This window comes from Ictalurus punctatus, chromosome 13 (assembly GCF_001660625.3).
Source record: "Ictalurus punctatus breed USDA103 chromosome 13, Coco_2.0, whole genome shotgun sequence".
Classification (NCBI taxonomy): domain Eukaryota; kingdom Metazoa; phylum Chordata; class Actinopteri; order Siluriformes; family Ictaluridae; genus Ictalurus; species Ictalurus punctatus.
In genome coordinates, this window is record NC_030428.2 from 21,822,181 (window position 1) to 21,834,890 (window position 12,710).

Here is a 12,710-nt window from a genome sequence, read left to right on the forward strand (position 1 = left end):
TTGTGTGGGTCTGAGCGAATATTAATAGCACAAAACCTGGATTTTTTTTTCATGTTTTGCTCCAGTGTTTGAAAGTGTTCACATAAAGTTACATAAAAACTGAATATATACTGTATACTGTATAAATGTATATATGTCTCATCCTATGATATTGTATTGTTAGATTTTATACCATAACCCTATTGGAGGCTTAATTCTGATTGGCCAGAAGGTGCTGATTAATTAATGCTTGCTCTTAGAAGTTATTGTTTCTATAATAACATCTGATGCAGGGACTTGCAATGAGGATGCATGACGTAAACAAAAAAGTGTTTAATCGTTGATATGGTGAGGATTTCTTTGACAAGAAAATTAATTATAAAATTAATAAATGTACAATTGTAATGTAAATGTAATTAACATTATGGAAAGGGGTCTCCAGTGTCACTGCTTAGTATCAGTAACAGACAGAGGTAAAGCTATAACTACAGTAAGTGTTCTGACATGTGCACATGGCAAGTCTTCAGGATGGAGGACAAAATAACAGAGGGTTGTGAGGGACCTTCTATTTGTAGCTTCTATATAGCAAGTTATAACAGGAACTAATCTGTATTATGGATATTCCACAACATTATACATAACTATAAATTAATCAAATGTACAATGTTACAATGGCTTATGGTTTTACATTCATTTCTGTCAAAATTCTTAATCATGATAATCACACATCAACAAAAAATTGTGGTAGATTAAAATGACCTTGAAAACAATTTATTATTCCTTCAAGCCATAATCTAGAATAAAGGACTGTTGTTTTATTGGGATAATGTATAATGTGCAAGAAAACCACAACTCAAGAGAAACTGCTGGATATTCAGGCATAAAGCAGATTTAATATTAATAGCATAGACGTGATCTGATACACCAAATGAGCAAGTCTGTACATTATTGTTCTAAACAGAACACAGCATCAAGTTTGGAAGTAGAGACAGAAAATCAGAGTTTGCATCAGAAAAACAGGTATTCAGTATGACATATAGTACAGTAAAGGTCAGTGGTTTCATGGATCTTGTCTGGGTAACTATGGTCATGTTCATATTCTAGACCTGAATTTAATTCCTGCATTATTTCCTGTTATTGCTTACATTCCTGCAGTTATAAACAGTCCTTCCCTTACCAGCCTCTTTATTTTTTTCTGTCTCTTGAGGTTACCAAGACAAATAACGCATGTGTCATGTGACTGAGAAACCCAAAAACTGCAAACTTTAATTTAATGAAATTAGTATACTTTACTATAAACCAATTATTTATATTACAGCCAGAACTTCTGTCAGACCTGCTTTTATAGAAAATTAATGCACACCTTCTGATTCAAGAATTCAACTGCAGTGATAAATTAATCTATTATTTGAAACTGAGACAAATATTTCCATTTGCTTAATTTGTTTTATTCATAAACTAATTACTTCCTTCTTGTGACATCCTGGTAGTGGTAACACACACACACACACACACACACACACACACACACACACACACACACACACACACACACACACCTCATCAATTAAAGTGACATAAAATCTTTTTTTTTGTTTGTTACCAAACTACTCTGAAAAAGATCAACTAAAGGAACTAAAAGACTAATAGAAACTAGAGAATAAAATAAAAGTAAATTGATATTGAATACTTTCATACCATTACAATGAATAATTTCTCATTGAAGAGCTGAGATACTTTAAGAGTGATGGTTGCAGCATTAGAGATGCATATATTATCCTGTGCCAAGCTCATACAAGTTGCATAGAGTTCTGTAAATATGTGCTTGTGAGATCTGCTCAGGAATACTGAAACAGTTATGTTAAGAAAATAGTTTTGTGAAATCATTTTATATAGTAATATATCTGTAACACTTTACAATATGGGTACAGATATAAGCATATACTAATACATCTTTATGAGAGGAAGTCTGTATAGTCCCATCCACTCTATCTAGATACATATGAATCATACTGTATTATTTCCATATTTACTACCACAAATGCTGTATTCAATAGAAAAATGGAAAATCATTATTCATAATTGTGAGGATGAAAGTATGGACTTTTCAGCCCTCTTGTTGTTTTTAAGGGCTTAAAATCAATGAGCTCATTTGTTACAGTAATAGATCTAATCATACTGGAATTGTATCTATTCCTGCAAATATGTTTGGCAAAAGCATGACTTTGAGTAGAAGTTTCTGGAAAGAAGCCAGGCTGCAGTACTAATTACTAGACAATGTGCTCACTGATCAAAATTACATTAAAGACTGAGCCGTCTGAGTCACAATGCCAAAGGAGTTTGATTTAAATTAGTTCTGCCTGTGATGCAGCTTTCAGCCATGCTAGCATTAATTGGCACACAGCATGAGAAGGAGTGATGCTAGAGGTGAACATGGTGATAACTACTTTCTGTTTGGTCACTCGCTGTTTAAAGTCACTATTATCCTGAACATGTGGGTACAGTGCATGTTGTGTTTGGAAAGAACTTAGAGGTTTACTTTGAGGTATTTAAAATAACTAAAGGAAGCTTTTTTAACGTCAGCCGTAATTTCAGACTGATTGTTGGAAAGCTTTTCTGTAGTAATCATTATAATATTATAATATTCCTCCTTCATATTGTTTCTTAGCATGCTCAGTAAGCTAAATTTTAATTAGCTTTACGTCCATGTTATTAATCATGGAAAATATTAAAGGTAAAAATGAGAGATGGTAAATAAGAATGTGCTCAGAAGAAACCCTAGACACTTTTTCTTAGCAGTGCCTGCACCCCTGCTCATTCATGTAGTTATCCAATCAGCAAATCATGTGGCAGCAGCGCAAGCCATAAAATTATGTAGATACAGGTCAAGAGCTTCAGATACATTTACGTCAAACTTCAGGGTAACAATTTACATTTAGGTTCCTTTCGTAAAGCATTTATAAAGGTGTTCATTAATGAGTAATAACTCATTTACGATTGCATTATAAATCATTGATAGGCAGTTATAACTGTATGAATGAAAAAGGTGACTCAAATGAAATGCCTGCCAAATAGTGAGCCATTTTTAACTCACATGTTATAAATGCTTAATAAATGTATTTATTCATACTTATTTGACTCAAAACCAGAATCATGATTATCATGATGTTAATTGCAAAATAGATTGTTATAGTGAGACTGACGCGTGTTGTATTTTTTTCTCTTATTATTCTAATATCTCACGACTTATGTCACTTTTCCAACCCTGTTGCTTACAAACACTGAAAAAAAAAATATTAATAAAAAAATATATTAATTGGTTTTTATGCATATCACATGTGTTTTGAACCAAGCTATGTGAATTAATTAAAGTCAGCTAGAAAAAAATAGGATGGTTTCATTTGAGGTCCTCTTTGCTCATGCGTATGAATATAACACATGCTCAGTTTCCTTGGAGCCAGAGGGAAATTCCAGTACAGTGCAGTGTAAATTGAAGACATATTCATTCCAGTCCTGGAGTTTCATCATTCAGATGATTTGAACAGTAAGTCAGATATATTTCATATTATGCAGTACCATTCATTACAGTAAACAATCTGTTGATTGATTAAAGAAAATAGTAGTGCTGACACATAATACAATATGCTAAAAGTTAAAGCATTGACATTGAAGGTTATGGAGTTTTGTTTTGTAGTGTAGGTCAACATTGCATGTGAAGTTGCTCATATGCTAGCACATTTTAGACAAATGTTATGGTTTGCATGTTTCCAAAAAAAAAAAATAATAAGACTTGTATAGCGAGTATGCATGCATTTGAAGCATGTGGGAGAGATTGTGCCACCTTGTACTTTGTCAGTCAACGATTGTGCGTCTGTGTTCATCCACTGTAGTATTTTTTTACTATGTGACAAATTTCCAGTTTTATTCCTATCGGATCACAATATAGTGTTGGGATTTATGAATCTTTTCAGAGACAAAACAAGCTCACAATAGGGATTCTGTAATTAACGTGCTATGCATTAATGAAAATATCTACTATAAAAACATCCCCTCTGTTCACTAGCTTTAATGGTGTGGTATGTGAGTATAACTTAAACTAACAATAATAATCATTATGTGTTCTTTCTTTTAGGGACATTTTGGTGGAACCTAAGCTTTTGGTATGAAACTTTACAAGTATGCTGACTAATGTTAAAAAGTAATAGTTCTGGGTTGTCATCTTATGTGTTTGTCAGTTCAATGCATCAGTGTATCAGTGTAAAGATTGTGGAATTCAAGTGAGGCAACCTGAAATTCTCAAACACTACAAACCTAAGCATGCCCACTTTAGGCATTGCTTCAAATGTATTCATCCAGGCTGCCCTTATGTTGATAACTTGAGCTGATATTTAGGGAGTCTTTTACATTTTTCCTTATGGCGGCACTGTGTATGGATTGTATGCTTAAATATAAAGTAATATTAAAAGTTGTATTATTTACAGACAATAGATTATTAAAAGTTAATATTAAAAGTTGTATTATTTACAGACTAAAGACAGAAGCTCTCCTCAGAGCTCTTTGCATTTACCTTCATGATGATGAGGTATGTCTAGTAAATGGTAAATGGTGCACTTATATAGCGCCTTTATCCAAAGTGCTCTACAGTGTGTCTCATTCATTCACCCATTCACACAAACACTCACTCACCACTGGTAGCAGAGCTCTCATGCAAGGCACTAACTTGCCATCAGGAGCAACTTGGGGCTCAGTGTCTTGCCCAAGGACACTTCGGTATGTGGAGTAATGTGGGCCGGGAATCGAACAACCAACCCTACGATTAGTGGACAACTCGCTCTACCACCTGAGCCACAGCCATGTAAAGGAGGAATGTAAAGGAGTACATGGTGAGTCTGTTTGAACTGTGCATCTTAAATCAATAGTCCACCCAAAAGTTGTCTGCCGTTTGTTTCCATACACTGAAGGTGAATGGTGACCAACACTTTGTTGCTCCAAAAGATTTAACAGCATTGTCAGTGTATGTGACTCATGTGGTTTAATACAAGTCTAATTAGATGATTTGATTCCTTTGGGTGTGATAAACAGTGGAATTGAATCACCTAAGAAGTCTTGGATTAAACCACATAAATCAACTGGATTACCCTGGCAATGCCTTAATATCTTATTTGAAGTGTCACAGTTTTGGTCCCCAGTACTCTTCCTAATAAAGACACAAACACCTTGACAAGATTCCACCCATCCATTCATCTTCTACCACTTACTCCTTCTTCAGGGCCCCAGTGGGAATCGAACCTCAGACTGTTGTGGTGTGAGGCGAACATGCTAACTACTAAGCCACTGTGCACTCTACGTTACAAGATTGACAAAATTTAATAACATGCTCATATGCTAAAGCATAATGCCAAAATAGATACTGTTTGACCCTCAGTGCTCTTTGAGCAGTGCAGCCCAGTCTGTTGAGGATCCTCTCGTCGGTAAGAAGAATTGCATCCCTTGTGGAGATCCCTTGTGACATCTCTGTGTTCGAGACACCTCGTTACATAAAACAAATAAATAGGTTTTGTAAGCAAAAAAAAAGGGAACCACAATAAAACAATGGATGTATAGCTTATCAATTTAAAATTGTTGCTAATCAAAAAACAATGTCTAATAACTTTTAATTATGTTTCTTCTTATTTGAATATAGGGCATTCAAAGAGATGACTTCTTGAAAGACCTGGCAAACACCTCCATTGCCATTTGTGTCATTAGAAAGGAAGCAGGAGATCAAGGACACTTTGAGGACATAGAAATTGTTGTTAATAAGGTCATAATTCTTAAGCACATCAGATATGTTGCAGTGCTGCTGGGTGCAATCTATGTGATTAATCTGGCATACCCAAAAGAACTTGAGTACTACTATGAATTCACTCAGAAAGTCCTTATGCAAATGAATTGTGGAAGGTTCTTCCCTAAAGTTCTATGACTGAAAAAAAAAAAAAAAATTCTGTGATATCGCTTTGCTTGTATCTTTCTCATTTGTAAGTCGCTTTGGATAGTGAATAAATGTAAATGTAATGTAAATGTAATTTTGCTACAGGCACTGATGTTCAGGTTCATACTATATAAGTTGTAATTTGTTAACTTAAATGTCAGCACTTTGTTGTGAACTTTTGCATTACGAAACTATATTGTAGCTGGTTACTTATGTGGCCAATTTAACAATTTTACAGTTTAAGCACTGTTGTTTTAATGATGCACAAACAAATGTTATGTAGCCTATTGCTACCTGTGAATTTTCTTTCTTTTTCTTTATTTTTTGTGGCTATTTCATGAATGTGCAATTTGTTATTATAAATGTCAGCAGTTTTTTTAGCAGTTGCATTATAAAAGTGTATTGTGCAGTCCATACGGGATTTTGCAGAACCATTTATTTATGAGCTAGAAACATTAGTAACCTGTGAAAGTGTACCTTAATGTAAAATGGATGCCTGTGAAACATTTATTCATGACTTATAAACATTAGTACCTTGTGAAAGTGTAACTTAATGTAAGGTGGAAACCTGTGAACAATTTTTACGAGTTATAAACAGGTGTCCACTTTACATTACGGAGCACTTTCATGGGTTACTAATATTTATACCTTATGAATATAATGCAGTGTTACCAACATCATAATGGGAAACAAATGTGATGTCAGTGACTTTGACTGTAGCATGGTATTTGATTTGAGTATTTACTGCTGATCTCTTGGAATTTTCACACACAACAGTCTCTACAACATACATCCAGTGAATGGGCGAAAACACCTTGTTGATGAGAGAGCTCAGACTAGGACAGCCAGACTGGTTCAAACTGACAGGAAGTCTATAGTAACATGAATAAACACTCTCTATAATATTGGTGAGCAGAAAAGCATCTCAGAATGCACAACAAACCTTAAGGCAAATGGGCTACAACAGCAGAAGGCCACATCATGTTCCACTCCTCTCAGCCAAGAACTGGAATCTGAGGATATGGTGAGAAACTGGACAGCTGAAGATTGGAAAACGGGGCCCTTTTCCAATCTTTAACTGTCCAGTTTTGGTAAGCCTGTGCCCACTATTTCATTCAAGAGGCCATGTATGTGACTTTTGTATTATTATCTTATTAAAATCTGAAATATATCTCCTGGGTAGAAAGAAGTTATGGTCATGCAATTTATCCTTTATACTTTATACAGATTCCTTATGAACATCTGCTTCCCACGATGCCACATACAACTTTAAACACACAACACATTGACCATAAAATATATATTTTGTTACAGGCTAACTTTTCTAGTGTTGGGTCTGAACATAAAAACACACCAGCAAGAAAAGCCAGTTGAAGCCTGGAGGGTTATTTGTTTACAGTATATTGCGCAGGAGAATGAAGGGATGAGTGGTGTAGGTGTGTGCATCAATGTAAAAGACTACTTTTATTGTGGTGCAGGGCTCAATGTCCACATATGTAGTGGCTCTGAAGTTTAGAAGGCTGACATCTCCGCAGCATGCTGAAGGGTGAGCTTTTCTCAGGGGACTCTGTGTAGGGAAAAAAGAGATACAAGTTAGTTTCAGCAACAACAATCTCAACAATTCTCCTCATCCGTCATCAGCTCTGCTTGCTGTGTCTTGGCAGTGCTGTGTTTCCTCCCCAGATATGCCGCCAACTGGGAATGGTTACTGCAATCATTCCCCTCCAGCAGTGCCTACGTCCCACCAACTCTGTCTTGCATGCTAAAGCATCAGTTTCTGTTTACATCATTCTTTGTGGCTGTTGATGTCCAGGGTGCTGAATCTGGTTTGGTGGCATTATGGAGGTGGTGGTAATTGACTTTGAAGCCTGGGGTCTTGTTTATCAAAGCTTGCATAAAACAATTTCTAATTTCATACATATGAGACGGCATTTTGCATATGCACAGCTGTACACAATAGATCTGGATAAATCCTTCCCATTTTAAATTGAATTTAAATTTACATAAAGCAACAACACTAAATCAAAATAATATGGTAAACATCTTAACATTAAAAGGGCCATTTTATGGCTATGTGTGTGCAATCTATTGCCCTAATTACATCTGGAAAACCTGCAGTGGTGTGAAAATCCCTTATTATTGCTGGCTGCTCCGATTCCATATTTGGAAATGTAATGTATTGCAGTGTGAAACAGTTGAATGCATGTCAGACGTCTTATTATTCAGCTGATAAATGCCAAACCTGTATCCAGTTTCTCTAAAACCCCTAGAGTAGAAATGACTTGAGTGTGCCAGGGATGCTATCACTGCCTTTTGCAAGCCTCTCCAAAAGTGGGGCAAGTTGCTGACAGAGATCAACTACAATGGCATTGGGCTAAAGAAATCAACTGATGAGCAAAGAGCATCCTGCAGTCATTAAAAATATGTTCCCTGCACAAAGCTGAGTGTGCCGAATCTTCAAGCATCACCCCAATCAGTCTTACGATGTGCCCTACTATATGATTTTACTTTACATTTCATCTGTTTTATAAGTAGGCAGAGAGCTTCTGAATCAGTTTATCCACAATTACACTTGTTGTAGCACTAACAGTATCTGCATACCCATGGTCAGGAGTAGCTCTAAATATATTCACATCATCATAACAAGAAGATCTTGCTAAAATGCATTCTATGCACAGAATTATATATTTAGCGTTTATGCATTTCTGGTCTCAACACATGCAATATAATTCACTAAGTAATAAATATACAGTATGATGGCTGGAAATGTCTGTGAGCAGAATGTTTCCTTGGTTCTTTGTTGCTTTAGTGTAATACGATATTAATACAATATCTCTGTTTAACTAACACTAGAATTCTAACCATGTTCAGCAAGGGGGTTAAAAGCAGTAAGAGAACAAGTGCTGGTGAATTTATCACAAAAAAAGCCAATTACACTATATACAGTGTAGGCTTTTAATTGTTAAGGTGAGAAATAAATAGAAAAAAGTATAGATAATACAAATCCCCAAAACACTTTATTGAAGCACTATTCCTTTCCCTGTCAGAAGTCTAAAAACATCACTGTCCAAGGGAGGTGGGGAAAAAAATCACAATTGCACATTGTGCAATTGCATGTTGCTTCAGCACTGAGTCAAGTTCAGCAAATGGTTTGTGAAAAGATGCTGTCCCAATGTGTATGTTATCAAGAAAACCTGTGTGAGATGTTGCTCTCCCTTTCTCTCACTGCCTCACTCTCGTTCTGTATCCTATTCACCCTTCTCCTGATGCTGCTATCTGTAGGGTCAGATGTTGCACAAGAACAGCTCATTGTTTTGCACAATTTACAGGCTTACCATCTCTTACTCGGATGCGGTCACACAGAGCAGAATGCAATCTTCAAAACACAAACAATCAAGGAAATAAGATAACAGTATGGGTCTTCTATGGTAATGTGTTTAGATAAAATTCAGATAATATAATGAACAGTGTTGTGTGCAAAAGTGTGGTCTCATTATCGTACTAGCAAGCACATACATTTTTTTAATTCACATATACCTTCTCACCATTCTAGACCTCTATTTCTCTATTTTTGAGTCTAGTTTTCAGGACATATAGCCAGGTGGAATCAGTCTCCTCACTTTAGGACATGCCACCTTAATCTTGATGCGTTTCCTATTTTCATGTTCCAATGAAGAGAAGCAACTGTGTGCGCGTGTGTGTGCGGGTGTGTGTGTGTGTATGTGTGTGTGTGTGTGTGTGTGTGTGTGCTAAGTCCTCTTACAGAGATAAATTAAATCCCCTGAACTTAATGTTGCTTAAAATGAAGACACTTCATCTGGCTGACTGGCAGTATTATTCTAGCTGACAGTGCATTGGTCATTTGGCAGATGGGAGGTGCATTTCTCTGTGCATCGTGCAGCTCTTTCCAATTAATCACAGCTCTATTTACACATGCAGGGTAAGCAGGCCAGAAACAGTGTGACACCAGCTCACTTATTGCTCTAATGGGAGGAAGGCAACAGATAATAAAACATCATTCAGTCCAATTTCAGTAATTATGATTATTTTACTAAGGAAATGAAAAACAACAACAGAACAGTCATACTTATCCTCACGTACACACACACTTACTTTCTCTAACTGTTTTATTCTGAGCCTATCCTGCTGGGAACACTGGGTGTGATGTGGGAATACACCTTGGATAACAGGGGACCATGCACACACACTTTTAGACACTCATTCACACCTAGGGCATTCACACAGACATTAACCCAAGTTCAGGATGGAGCCGTGGACCCTAGGGCTGTGCGACAGCAATGCTACCGGCTCCACCACCATGCCACGTTGTATTTATCTTTTGACATGTTTTCCATACCTTTACAGTTTGCAGCTTATTTGAAATCTCCCTGGGTACTTCACTGACACCTATGTGGTAAAAAAGAGCAGAAATAATATGATGCATGGCTTGCTTTTGCTGACTTTGTCTCTGTGTCTGTGTGTGTGTGTGTGTGTGTGTGTGTGTGTTTGTTCGTGGGTGCTGACAGATAAACAGTTTATTGTGGAATACAACATTGGTACTTTAAATATTTTAACAGTGGCACTCGAGATCGCAATCTGAACTTAGCTGACCTGCATTAATTGAGGCAGATGTCCCCTGTGTCATCATGCTAATTAGATAAAGACAATGAGCACTAAAGCTTCGTTTAGAGCGAGGCAGTCAAATATGACTTCTTTTATCTGGTACACATTTGATACATTCCCATGAGTGTGGGTAAACAGTAACAAATTACCAAATCCTTTATGATTTGAACCATATGAACATATTGAAACACCAACAGTCTTTTCAGCAAACACTCACCTACTCACAGCTTCTCAAAATACACACAATGTGACCAAGCAGAGAAGAAAAACAAATTCAATCTGAGAACTTACCTGGTTGTTAACTGAGCTCGAGAAAAGGTCATTTGACTATACACATTATGTCGACTCAAACTGGCCTCCATGCCCTGTTTAGTGTAATATTTCATTCGCCCTAAAAAGTGAAATAACCAAACAAATAAACAAGCAAAAAAAAATAAAGTTTATTAAACCTGAAAAAAAGTGAGAATTATGAAATCTCCAAGGCAGAATCTGAGGAATCTATAACTCTTTGTTGCTTTAGATAAGTCATTCTGCTCTAGGGGTTTGTCTGGGCAAAAGGGACAGAGGTGAGAAATAGTTAGCACTATTCAGGCCATTTCTTCTGCAGTAGTTCCATGCTCGGTCCTTAGTCTCTGATGTATAGCAGTCAGGGCTGTGACTAAATGCTTAGAAGGAGTTAGAGCTCACAGTTTGTGTCAATTTAACAGTTATTTGAACACTTAAAATTCTGCCTACAAGCATGGCACAAACATACTAGTCAGCCAGCTCGACCATATACACTTACACGTGATGTTTCACACACCAAAATTTACAAAAACAGCCACAAATTATTAAATAATTTTGGGTCCACTACAATTATGCCCAGCCTGGGCATCACTGGAACGGTTCTGCGCTGGGTGGAATCCTATCTCTCTGACAGATCCTTCAAGGTAACATGGAGGGGAGGTATTTCTGAAACGCAGCAACTCACAACTGGCGTTCCACAGCGGTCAGTTCTGGGTCCACTCCTCTTTTCTATCTACACTACATCTCAAGGGCAGGTGATTGAGTCTCATGGTTTCTCATATCATTGCTATGCTGATGACACCCAGCTCTATTTGTCCTTCCAGCCTGACGATCCATCCATCTCTGCACGCATCTCTGCTTGCCTGTCGGACATCTCGGTCTGGATGAGGGAACACTATCTTAAGCTCAACCTAGCAAAATCTGAGCTTCTCGTCATCCCAGCCTGTCCCTCAATCAACCACAACCTCACTGTACAGCTCAGCTCAACCACACTCAAGCCAACCAGGACAGCCAGGAGCCTTGGGGTGATTCTTGATGACAGCTTGATCTTTACAGACCACATTTCAACAACTGCACGGTCCTGTAGGTTCATCCTCTACAACATCAAGAAAATCCGACCCTACCTCACTGAACAGGCTACACAGATACTAGTCCAGGCTCTTGTTATCTCAAAACTGGACTATATATATAAATAACTATATAAATAAAATATATATAAACTATATATATAAATTTTGCACTTACACCTCTACTCTGTGCACTTTGCTTCTTCTGGAACTCAATTAACAGATCCTGTATGGTAGCACTACTTGTATTGTTCTCTGCTTTATATATCACTTTGCTTAAATTTTTCTAATTTATAAGTTACTTTGGATAAAAGCGTCTGCTAAATGAATAATTGTAAATGTAAATTACACACCTACCAACAAGATGTCCCTGTTATACTGCACCTTTAGAATATTTAGAATCCTTGAAGCGTCTTCATTTGTCTCTCCTGGGAACCTTTATAAGGTTCTATGTACAATATATCCCTGCATCAGTGTTTCTCCATCAGCAAGAGTTCCAAGTAGCACCCTACTTGGAGTAGTTATACAGTGAATCCTTTCTCCAAGAGTGTTGGTTGCCATGGTCACTAATTAGTTTCATCACTCTTAGTCTATATATACACACCACACACTCAAGCCTCGTGCATTAGTGGAATTTACAACTTACCTACAGTTCTATGCTGTGTGTATTGAATAGTGACTGTGGATTTGGACCGGTTTCTTGTTTACGGCCTTTGGATTCCATTACCGCAACTGTTTTCAGGCAATTCTTGGGTTTTTGGATCTGCACTAGATCAGCATCCAAC